The sequence below is a fragment of the Penaeus chinensis genome, chromosome 6, assembly GCF_019202785.1.
Source record: "Penaeus chinensis breed Huanghai No. 1 chromosome 6, ASM1920278v2, whole genome shotgun sequence".
Classification (NCBI taxonomy): Eukaryota; Metazoa; Arthropoda; class Malacostraca; order Decapoda; family Penaeidae; genus Penaeus; species Penaeus chinensis.
The window spans coordinates 363,285-376,226 of record NC_061824.1 but is presented as its reverse complement, the minus strand read 5'-3'; the positions used below and the strand labels follow the sequence as shown (position 1 = coordinate 376,226).

The window sequence follows — 12,942 nt, the reverse complement described above, 5'->3', positions numbered from 1 at the left end:
GTAAATTAATAAATAAATTGATTACAAGGGGCATGAATGTATTTTGCATACCATCCCGACGGGTTTTTAAAACAGAAAGGTAAAATATATTATTCATTTTTTTTTTTTCCTAACAAATTTGATTGCTCCTTTCTAAAAAGATATAACCTTTTTTATTCAAATCAAGGTTTGGGTTCAGCCAAAAGTGTCGTCAAGGGGGTTGCGATTGTCAATTAAATGCTGGTAATAAAGGGGCATATAGATTGTAGGGGGTTGCCTGTGTGGTTTTGTTGCATAACTACACCCTTCTAAAATTACAAAAAAAAAAAACATAATACTGTGAATAAACCTGGGGGAAACGCAAAAAGCAGGTGATAGGAGTGGGGTTTGTTGTTTGGTAAACACCGTTTTTTAAAAAACAAAATTCTCTCACTTTTTTCTGCTCCTCTCTCTTTTGTGTGTGTGTGTGTGTGTGTGTGTGTTTTTTTGGGTGGGTGTGGTTGTGTGTGTGTGTGTTTTTGTGTGGTGTGTGTGTGTTGTGTGTTTTTGTGTGTGTATGTGTGTATGTGTGTGTATGTGGGGTTTTGGTGTGTGGTGTGTGTGTGTGTGTGTGTGTGTGTGTGTGTTGTGTGGGGTGTGTGTGTGTGTGGGGTTTTGTTTTTTTATATATATTATATATTATTTTTATATATATATATAATTTTACGTATATAATATACTATCTATATTCACATACATACATACCACACACACACACCACACCCCAAAAACAAAAAAAAAAAAAAAAAAACAAAAAAAAAAAAAAAATAATATTATATATTACTAATATATAAATATAATAATCTTTTAATATACTAATATGGTTAAATTATTTTATCAAATTATATATTAATTAATAATAAAATAAAAGGTTATTTTTATATTATATTTTATATATTATATATATATAATAAAAAAAAAAGGGGTAAAGGGGGAAAAGGGGAACAAAAAAAAAAAATTTAAATTTGAAGGAGGAGAGGAGAGAGGAGAGGAGGGGAGGGAAGATATATAATTTAAATACTATATACATCACTTTATATTTATGTATATTATGGTGTATATAACTAACTAACTAACTAACTTCTCTCTCTCTCTTTTTTCTTTTACAATTTTTTTTTCCCCAAGTAGTGTATTTTTTATGCTTTTATGTGTTGTGTGCGGTGTGTGTGAGTTTATGTGATATTTTGTTATGAATATATAAATATTTTATATATTATTACATATATATTAAAAAAAATTTAATTATAATATTTTAAATAAATTATAAAAATATATACACTACATATATTTTATATTATATTATAAAAATATATTTAATATGTATATATCTTACACAAAATTATTATTTTAAAAAAAATTTTTCATAAAAAGCACCAAGTAAAAAAAAATTTTCAAATTATGTAATTCTCTTCCCCAAAAAACATAGTCGACTGCTTTCCAAAGTTCTTCCCTAAGGAAACCCTGGTTTCTTTAATTTTTGTAATGAAAATCTGTTGTGTATTTACTGATAGTGGTAAAAACCCCAATCATTTTTCAATACCCTTCAAGAAAATTTTCTGAGATCATAAGGAAAATGTTGCCATGTGAAAAGCCGTTTGCTTATGAAAATTGATTGGAAACCATCAAACATCTTTATTTGTACTAACAAATATTGACTCAAAAACCTCTGAACAATTCCTAATCAAATTACATTCTTGTGTTAAAGAAAAATACAAAAATACAGAGGGTATGACAAAGGAAACTATTGAAAATCTGCCTTCTCCCCCAAGGAAAAATTTGACTGCATTATCACTCCTCTCTCTTTTTCTCACCCTTTTTGGTTCACTCACACATCACTCACTCCTCACTCTCTATCTTTCTCTCTCTCATTTTTTTTCCTCTCCCCTCTCTTCTTTTACTTTTATATATTTTTCCTTTTTAAAAATGCCTTTTTTTTTCCCCTTACACGTCTTCAACATGTTTCTTCCCTTTGCTTCCCCCCCTAACTTTCCCTTTTTCCCTCTCCAGTATTTCCTTTTCAGTTTTGGGGCGGGGCGTTCTTCCTCCAACAATGTTTCCCAAACATCTGCATGTCAGTTGGGTCAAAATTACATTGGCATCAGCTGATGAGGAGCCCTTTTTAAATTTCCGCCTCCGTGGATCCACCAAACGCCTGAAAAAAAAAACAACAAATAAGTGTATAAACCCATATTTAGGGGAAAAAAAAAGATTTAAGAGAAAATAAAAACAGTTATAACTAAAAAAATATTTATTCTATACTTTAAAAAAACATAATGGGAAAAATTTTATTTACCACCTTTTGGACATAAAAATCTTTTTTTATATTCACGCTATTAAAATTTTCCCCGACCAAAAAAATTTGATTTTAGCCTAATCACTTTTACGGTTTTTTCTGCATAAGAAGGAATGGCTACATTATTTAGATGGGAAAACTACAAAAAAAACTGTTTTAAATGTTATCTAAATTGGAGCCTACACGTAAGTAAAACCCCCAAGCTAAACTAAATTTAAAATTTTTTCTACCGCTAACAAATGAGCTCTGGGATCTATTCAAATGAGTAGACTGGATGGAAAAATATGTCTCCCACTGCTAAAATTTTTTTTGCCTTTGGACTAGAGCGCAGGGTTGGAAAATCAAATAAAACCAAAAAATTAAAAATTCAACAAAAAACTCAATGTACTTTGTTCCCCATTTTCCCACGGTGTAAACCCCTGATGAAGTTCCTCTATGAAAGGTCTATTTTCTATGATACAGAAAAAATGGAAAAAACAGCAAAAATAATTGAATAAAAGGGCTACAGCCCCCAAAAAGAGGAAAAAGGGACTTGAAACGTTTTACAAGTTTTCCTGTGAGGGGGGGGGCCATGCCACCCCTGGGAGAGTCCCCACTTAGTAAGCCTAATCCCGGGATTTTGGTCCATGTGTGAGTTTTGAGGCCCCCCGGGAAAAATGGGTAGGCGAATCAAGTATATGATGCCCTTTTCTTTTAACCAAAATAGTTTAAAATGGGAAATCAAGAGGTGTAAAATTGGCTTTTTAACAGTCGTGTAAATTTATATGTAAAGCATACAATGGAAAAGTTGAAAAGATATGTGAAGATGGCAATCCTTTGTTTTTTCTTTAAATTTATCTCAAAAAAGGGCGCATTATAACAATACTTCGAATGACACAATTCTATCTACTATCTAATTTTAACTAACTAAAAAAACTAAAAAAAACAAATAACTAACAAACTTCTTTTTTTCTTTTTACAATTTCTTTTTCAAGAACTGTTTTTTTTTATGCATTTATATTGTGTGTGTGTGTGTGTGTGGTGTGTGTGGGGTTGTGTGTGTGTGTGTGTGTTTTTGTGTGTTGTGGTGTGTGTTTTGTTTGTGTTTTGGGTTGTGTGTTTGTTTGTGTTTGTTTTGTTTTTGTGTTTGTTTGTGTTTGTTTGGGTTTGTTTGTTTGTTTGTTTGGTTTTTGTGTGTGTGTAAAGTTTTTGTCAAAGATAAAGTAAACTTTACAATCCCTGTAAAATATTTGTGCCTGTAATTAATTTTGGGGGATGACAAAAAAGAAAACAGAAAACATTTACATTTCCTTCCCCAGGCAACTTTTTTTTTTTTTTTTTTTTTTTTTTAGTAAAAAAAATGCAAGTGAATTCCACGCCTTGCCATGACCCCCAAAACCCGCCCCCTAAAACAAATCTCTAAATCCCAAAAAAGGATTTTTTCCCCCCTTTCACCCCCTAGTTCCCGGTGGAAGTAAAAAAACACCATAAATGGTGTGTGCAAAAACACAATGTTTTTTTGGTGGATAAGTAACGGGGTTTTTTCCCGCCCCTTAACCCCCCCCCCCCTTGTAGATGTAAAATTTTTTTTTTTTTGTTCCCCCCCCCCTTTTTCTAAGATTTTAATTGCAAACAAACTTGTCTAGATGTTCCCCTGTTTTCCAAAATATTGACCCCTGTTCCATTGTGCATTGCTTTGGCTGGATGAGTCCACTAATATCTTGCTTTTTTCTTTTCCTGACATGCCTCAAATGTTTTTTAAACAGAAGTTTTTATGTACCTTAATGTATGACATTCATTATTCAACTGTAATAAATTTAACTGTTCATGTAGTTAGATGGGCTATCAGTTGTATTTCCGTGTTTGATTGGTCGTAAAAGTATTTTTTCAGTGCAATTGAAACAGTTTAATGGCCACAAACACAAGGAATTATACTAGAAACAAAAATGAACTTCACTGCACCAATAATTATTCACAGTAGTAAGTGAAGGGGACGAGGGCAACCGATAGCCTGGGTGGGGGGGGGTTTAGGAAGGGCCCCGTAGTGGGCTGGGTTTGGGGGTGGTGTGATAGGGTTGGGGGGAATCCCTGTGTTGACTTCATGGCGTAGACGTACATAGGGGAGACGAAGGAATGATGATGCGTTATTGCAGATGTCGTTTTTGGGGGCAGCGTGGTCGGACTTGTTGGTTTGTGGGGGGGATGTGGTTTGGGGGGGCCTGGGTTGGGGTTGTTGATGGTGAGGAAGTTGGCTGAGCTGTTGACCCCTTTGTGGTTTCAGTTTTAGTTGAGTCTGTTTTCATTTGGTGTGAAGGAGCACTGGATTTAAGAGTGCCCTCACTGGTAGAGTTTCACTGACAAATGCTGAGAAATGGCTGGATCTGGGAGTGTTTACAGCTGCAGAGTGTCCCGTGATTTGGTAAAAGGGTAAATGGATGGTTCGTCCTGGGTGACTTCTTTGAATCTGGGGGTGGACCTTTGCCCAAAGGGGGATTGTTCCCCCAAAACCACATTTTTAATCTGTGAAGGAGCTGACGGCAAAATTACACTAAGCTGAAGATTTAAAGCTCCCCGGATACCAACCTTTCCTGGAAAGATCCCAAGATTTAATCCCGCAAAACGTAAAGATAGTCTTGGAGAAAGACGAGAGCAGAGAGAGACAAAAGTGAGAACGAGTGAGACAAGGAAGAGAGAGAGGAGGAGAGAGATCGCGAGACGGAGAGAGAGAGAGAGAGAGAGAGGAGGGAGAGAAGCCGAGAGAGATATGAGAGAGCGAGAGAGAGGGAGAGAGAGAGAGGAGGAGAGAGAGAGGAGAGAGAGAGAAGAGAGAGGAAAGAGAGAGAGGAGAGAGAAGGAGAGAGAAAGAGGAGAGAGAGAGAGAAAAGGAGAGGAGAAGAGAGGGGAGAGAGAGAGGCGAGAGATGAGAAGGAGAGAGAGAGAGGAGAAATAGGAGAGAGAGAGAGAGAAGGAAAGGAAAAAAAAGAGAGAGAAGAAAGAAAGGGAGAAAGAGAAAGGAGAGGAAAAATTTGAGAGAGAAAAAGGGTTGAGGGGGGGAGAGAGAGCGGAGAGAGGAGAAAAGAGAGGCGAAAAGGAGGCAAAAGAGAGGAGGGAGGGGAGGGGAGGGGGAGAGGGGAAAACGGGTTGAGAGCGAGAAGAGGAGGGGGAAAATAGGAGGAGAGAGAGGCAAAGAGGAGAGAGAGAGAAGATGGGGAGAGAGAGAGAGGGGGGGGGAGGGAGAGATGGAGAGAGAGAGGAGAGATGGAGTGAGGGGAGAGGGGAGAGAGAAGATGAGAGGAGGAGGAAAAAGAGAGGAGGAGAGGGGGAAGGACCGGGGAGAGAGAGAGAGAGAGAGAGGAGAGAGAAGAGGGGAGCGATGGGAATGAGAAAAAAGAGAGAGAGAGGAAGAGAGGGAGAGAAACCAGAGGAGAGAGAGAGACCAACAGGACGGGAGGGCCCCAAGAGGAGAGAGACGACCGAGGGAGGGGAGGGACGACAGAGAGAGAGAGAGAGCGACGACGAGAGAGAGACGACCAGAGGAGAGAGAAGAGAGATGACAGAGCGAGAGAGAGAGAGAGGAGAGAGAGAGATGCAGAGGAGAGAGTGCCAGGTTTTTAATTTAAGTTTAACTGATTCCATTTGTTACAATGGATTATTTTTGGTGTGACACAGTTTTTGTTTTATTTTGTTCTAAGCTTCCCCTGGTGCAAGGAATGGCCGGGGTTCCATTACGGGGGAGCGAGGGATTCGAACGAGGTAGCAAGATTGCTTTGGACAGACACCACCCGCACACACGACACAAACAAGGGGGAGAGAAGAAGAGAGAAGAGGAGGGGAGAAGGGGAGAGAGAGAGAGAGAAAAGAGAGAGAGGAGAGAGAGGAGAGAAAGAGAGAGAAGAGAGAGGGAGAGAGAGAGGGGGAGAAGAGAGAGAGGAGATGGAGAGCGAGAGAGAGGAGGAAAGAGGGAGAGAGGGGAAGGGGGAAGAGAAAGAGAGATGAGAGAAAGGAAAGAAGGAAAAAGAAAAAGAGAGAGAAGGGGAGAGGGGAGAGAGAGAGAGAGAGGGGACGAGAGAGAGGAGATGGAGAGGAGAGAGGATGAGAGAGAGAACAGAAAAGAGGGGAGAGGAGAGAGAGGGGAAAAGAGAGAGAGACAGAAAAAAAAGGAGAGAGATAGAAAAAGAGAGAGAGATTTGGGTAAAGAGAGAGATGAAAAAGAGAGGAGGAGAGAGAGAGGAGAGAGAAGGAGAGAGAGAGGAGGAGAGGGAGAGAGAGAGAAAAGAAGAGAGAGAGAGAGAGGAGAGTAGAAAGAGGGCGGGGAAGGGGAGAGAGAGATGGGAGAAGAAGAGGAGAAGAGAGAAAGAGAGAGAGAGAAAAGAGGGGGAAAAAGAGAGATAGAGATAGAGAAGAAGAGAGAGCGAGAGAGAGAGGGGAGGAAGCGAGAGAGAGGCCGGGAGAAGACGGGGGAGAGAGAGAGAGAGAGAGAGGAGAGAGAGAGAGAAAGAAGAAAAAGGGGAAGAAACCGGAGGAGAGAGAGAGAAAAAGAGGAAGAGGAGGAAGGAAGAGAGGAGAGAGAGAAAGAAAGACGGAGAGAGGAGAGACGAGAGGAGGGAGAGAAGAAAGGGGAGAGAGAGGGGGGAAAAAGAGAGAGGGGGAGAGGAAAAAAAGAGGGAAGACGAAAAGGAGAGGAAAGGGAAAAAGGGGAGAGGAGAGATCGAAAAAAGGAGGGGAGATAGAAAAAAAAAAGAAAAGAGAGAAAGAAAAAGAGAGGTAGAGAAGATGCACAAAGGGGGAAGAAGGAGAGGAAGGAGGAGAGGAGAAGAGAAAAGACGAGAGAGAGAGGGAGAGAGAGAAAAGGAAGAAAAAGGAGAAGAGGATAGAAAAGGGAGGAGATAGAAAAAGAGAGAGAGAGTAGAAAAAAAGGGGAGAGATGAAAAAAAAAGGTGGGAGGAGGGGGGAGAGGGAGAGAGAGAGAGAGAGAAAAAGAGAAAAACGAGACGGGGAGGGGGAGGGGGAGAAAAGAGAGAGAGGGGAAAAAAAGAGAGAGAGAGAGGAAAGAGAGAGAGAGGACAGAAAGAGAGAGAGAGACAGAAAGAGAGAGGAGGATAGAAAAGAAGGAAGAGATAGAAAAAGAGAGGGATGAAAAAAGGAGGGGAGAGATAGAAAAAAGGAGAGAGAGATAGAAAGAGAGAGAGAGAGAGATAGAAAAAGAGAGAGAGAGATTTTGGAGAGGAGAGAGAGAGAGAGCGAAGAAGAGGAGAAGGAGAGAGAGAGAGAGAGAGAGAGAGAGAGAGAGAGAGAGCATAGGGAAAGAAATTTTGATAAACAACTCTGATCTTCATACAAAAAAAATGCTTGGTGTCAGACTGCAGCAAATCCAGCATGGCACAGATATTGGGTTACTGGATGCTGGGTCACTGAATAGCCAGTAACTGTGTCATATTTGATGCAAAATTACGAGAGTTTGCGGGGGACTACTGACTTGGGCCCAATATTTTCAACAGCATTCCTATATTCTTGCCTTCCTATAATCTATGAAAAATCTTATTATTCTTCTCATTCTAGCCATGTCTGGTCTTTCAAAGATCTCTGACTAATATCAATTTGCAAGTCAGGCAGTTAATTCTATGAAAATTCAAGGATGGAACTCCAATAACATCATATACATTTTGGAGCAGCTCTGAGCCTCCTTATCAGGATTATTCTCAAAGGGAATCAGAATCGGGAAATGGTAAAGTATCTATTATATTCCCATTTTTTATTTCCATTGTACACTGTTCTTAGCCTTTTATCTTTAGACAAACAATTAAAGTTACTGAGGATATTACCAGTCAGAAAGAGAATGGCCATTCATCTATTTTTTTGTTTTGTCTTTATTCCAAGAGTTAGTTTTTCACATGCACATGTACACACAACCATGCACACAAACACACACACACACAACCACACACCCCACACCACCACAAACCACACACACACACACACACTCATTTTGAAGATTATGATTTTTTAAAACTAGTTTTAATTCCAGGAAGAAAAGCAGATACCTTAACACATTCATTACTTACTTACAGTTTAGAGAATCTGCATTACTCACACTTCTGTTACATTGGACTTTTTTTCAGGTGATTTTAACTTCAAGAATCTGTGAAATGAAAAAGGAGATTAAAAATAAGGTTGACAAAAATAGATGAGGGGGTTTGTGGGTGTTGTGGGGTGGGTTTTTTTTTTTTTTTTTGGTTTTTTTGTGTGTTGGGTGTGTGTGTGTGTGTGTGTGTGTGTGTGTGTCTGTGTGTGTGTGTGTTGTGTGTGTGTGTGTGTGTTGTTGTTGTGTGTGTGGTGTGTGTGTGTGATTATGGGGTGTGTGATTGTGTTGTGTTCTGTGTGTGTGTGGTTTTTGTGTGTGTGTGTGTGTGTGGTGTGTGTGTGTGTGTTGTGTGTGTGTGTGAGGTGTGGGTGTGTGTGGTGTGTTTTTGGGGTGTGGTGTGTTGGGTGTGTGGGTGTGTGTTGTTGTGTGTGGGGGTGTGTGTTGTTGTGTGTGTTGTGTGTGTGTGGTGTGTGTTTTGTGTGTGTGTGTGTGTGTGTTGTGGGGGTGTAGTGTGTGTGTGTGTGTGGTGTGTGGGTGTGTGTTGTGTGGTATCAAAGTTGTATGTATATATATATATTTAAATACATGTAATTTTACATAGAATATACTAAACATTTGTATATGTGAAAATGTATATGATAATGTATGTATATATTTAATTTAAAATATATTATAATATATAATATATATTTTATTTGTGTGTGTGTACCCTGATATATATGTTTATCACATACATATACTTTATTTCATATGAAAATGTAATATATACATAAAAAAATAATATAAATATATTATTATATTTTAATATTTAAAAATTTAAATGCAAAATATATCTATATATTATATATAATATTATATATTAAGCATTGCCTATGTATATTTATATGTATATGTATTAAAAAGGGAAAAAAAATTTTTTGGGGGGGGAAAAGATTTTGAATATGAAAAAGAATATGAATGTAATGTAAAATGTAATTTAAATGTTAAATGAAAATGTAAAGTTTGGGATATGCATATGCCTTTATATAAATATATATATATATTATAATATATATTATATATATATTTATATGTATATATATAATATATATATTAAAGTTCCCGGAATGATAATTGCCACTGCAATGGAGATTTAATATTAAAATTAAATTATCATGATTATCATAATTACAAATTACAGCAAACATTAGGATAAAATATATGTGCATAAATTTGAATGTAATTATGATGACATGCAGAAACCAAACATCATTCTCTCTCTTTAATAACAAAAGAAATTGCTATTGGTTGTGCATTTTCTCATAATGCTAACAAAGCCTAAGTCAATGCAAGAGCAAGTAAAAATCTATATTATACATCTAAATAACCTTGGGAACATGAGGCCAACTTAAGGGCTGAAAATAATGACCATTTATTAAAATTTTTCATCCCCGGGCCCAAAGTTCCCTTGCTGTAAACAGGGTGACCAGCATATCTCGATGTTTGTTTTAAACGTGTGTCTGTCGATTTTTACTAAAGTCTCCCTTTTTCCTATCTCCTTCTCTCCGTGCATTTTAAGTCTTTTTTTTTTTTTTTTCAGATTAGCGACAGAATGACGATACCTGGCAATCCTTCACACGTAACACCCAGAGAGTCCTCTCTGACTCAAACAGAAAGACAGAAACAAAAAAAATAATTAAATAAATAAATAAATAAAATTACTTTTTTTTCTCTAAACTACTAGATAACATATATATTTTTCTTTCGGACCCCAAAATAATAAATGTTTTTGGGAACTGTTGTGCTCTGATAGGTACAAAGAAAATTTCCTTTTTTTTTGGGCATTACTGAAATTTTTTTAAGGGACAAATTAAAACGGCATGATTTTTCATAGCTTAAATTGTAAATATATATTATATATAAACACACACAACAATTCACACACCATACATACATACATACAAAACATACATACATTAACATACATACATACATACCACACACCAACAAACATGCACACACGCACAACACACGCCTCAAGGGCCATGACACACATGCAGCACACCACGGTTACACACACAAACACACACACACACACACACACACACCTGTATGTATAAAAAATGTATGGTTGTATGTTTATTTATGTTATGTGTGGGGGGTGGTGTGTGTGTTGTGTGTGTGGGTGTGTGTGTGTGTGTGGTGTGTTGTGTGTGTGTGGTGGAGTGTGGTCTATATATATATATAAAATATATATATATTACTATTTTATAAAACATAATGTTCCTTTATAACTAGGGAAATATATGCCCCTTGTATTACACCACACACACACACCCACACACACACACACACACACACAAACACCAACAACACACACACACACACACACACACACACATATTTCGGAAGCCACACCTTTCTTCAGCACAAAAGACAAACAATAAGTTACTGTACCACCCATCATCATTTTATATATAACCAATGGGCTGTTGACATTTCATTTAGTGCCCAAAAAAAAAAAAAAAAAATTATCAAATACAACTATCCCTTACTATAACTGAGAATGTGCTTGTGAAAAATATAATGAGAGGCTAAAGTAATAAAATGAGAGCAAGTGTTAGTCAAAGGTAACTGAAAAATCTTGGTACGACTTTTTGCTCATCACTTTGAAATCAGTCCGTAAATAAAATACAATTTACAAGATAGCAGATTGTCAAGATTGCCATGCTCAATTTAATTACAAAAAAATAATATCAACACTTTGTTATAGCCAAGGAAGTACTCTTAATGAAGGGATTTACAACAATACAGGCTTCACTCTCCACCCGATGATCATAATCACAGGTCAAATGAATGCGTGACCACACATGTGCTACTGCTGTTTCCAAAGAAAGAGGAAATCTGACAATAATTTCACCTATTTTATCACACAAGCTGATATCAATGTGATTAATGGAGCATGAAAAATGTTATCATAAGTTATTGAAATATGAAAATGTAAACCTGAGAAGATGCAAATACTACTGCCTATATTATTAGCATAAAATCAATGGTCAAACATGATACACCCTCGCCAGCCTACCAATACCTATGTTTCAAAAGAAATGCAAATCCAAATATAATTCAAACCTTCTGATTATGTACTGAAATCTACTAATTAGAGAAACGTAATCATTTGATGAAAATCAAAAGCATGAGAAGTAAATAACATTACTCAAATTGTGAGTGAAATATTACCATTAATTATCACATGTATCCAGTCTGAAGGCACTATAGTTCTCTACAGCCTTCCTAATGTCAGGTTCTCCAGAATCAAAGACCTTAAGGAAAAAAACATTGGCCCTATATTTTTAATCTTATTCTCATGCTGACAACCTCAATAATAGTCATAGTACAAAGGCAGGTGCTTTAATGTATCAACAAATACTGATACATTCAATTTCCTCATTATGAAAAACTACTACCTGTCTTTTCCTTTAATTTTAATAATATCTATTGTATAACATGTTTCACAATATCTTTCTATATGTATCTACAGTCTTCTCAGGTATGCAGTTACCATACTTTCTGTACCAAAATACAACAAATCAGAATTTCATACATGATCCAAATTACAACTGTATGTGACTGCAATGCAAGATGGTGTGGATTAAGAGGGATATCAGATGTTAACCTTTTCATCTGCAAGAATAAAAATAATCTAAATCTGGCTCTAGAACACAGCGTCTACTGAACAAAGGACCGAATGTTATCCGAGCACCAAATCTTCTTCAGTGCAGGATGGGCATTAAGCCTCGTCCCTGAGGGCCCAATACCCTACCAAACGGTCCTTTCTTTGGAAAATGTCTGAAATTGGTGGCTCGCCAGGCAGAACCAGTGACACCTACAATTCCCCTTCACATCGCGATCGAGTGATACTAATACCTATTCGATTTGTAATCCTACGATTTTCCATTGCCAAATATTTTCTCCATTTCCATAGTAATTCATCATTCCCTTTCTCATTCAGTCATTCCCCATTCGGTCTCATTTACGCCTCGGGACCAACCACAGTGAAGTCCCGTCATGATCCGTCCCGTCCTGGTTCCCTTGGACACCAAGGAAGAGTCTGACTACCTGAGGGCTGGCACGTAGGCCTAGGCAAGGTCCGTAGGCCTAGGCAATGTCTTAGGCCTTTTCCGTTCCTCCCTCGGTTTGTTTACGTGAGGAGGATCGTCTGCAGGACGGCCGGGTCTCGCGTCTATGATCCCACGCTCTCCGCCCTCTCCTCCTGCGCCTTCTTCAGACGCTCGGGCTATGGCCCTGGATGCTTGAACCTCAGATAAAAGATCTCGCTTTATTTACTGAGGTTTGCTAGTGCTCAAAGCGGGATTTTTTAGAGGCAAAATCAGTATTGAGAGATAAATAAATGACGAAAAGAGCATAAGGACGTAAAACTCTTGATTTCCATGCAATAAACAAAAGAGCCTCGCCAATCCCTCGCTGCGGATCCTCGCGAAGAATCTGAATCTGTTGCCGTGAGATCGGAATCGTATAGTGTTGACTCAGTTGGACCTGTTTGTGCGAACCACTTCCGTTATCTGGCTTA

At 37.8% G+C, this 12,942-nt stretch overlaps 1 protein-coding gene across 5 annotated transcripts in view; it reads right to left on the bottom strand.

Moving 5' to 3' along the window:
* Positions 1–12,740, bottom strand: part of LOC125026694 (cell wall protein DAN4-like) — a 32,949-nt gene extending 20,209 nt beyond the window's left edge. For 2 of the 5 annotated variants that reach the window (XM_047615309.1, XM_047615313.1), the window contains exon 1: positions 12,471–12,740. The gene's annotated coding sequence lies outside the window, so the exon portion shown is untranslated. Of the gene's footprint in view, positions 1–8,352; positions 8,433–12,470 lie in introns of those variants that run through there. The other 3 variants (XM_047615312.1, XM_047615310.1, XM_047615311.1) reach the window with 3 other exon arrangements.
* Between the last annotated feature and the right edge of the window lie 202 nt (positions 12,741–12,942).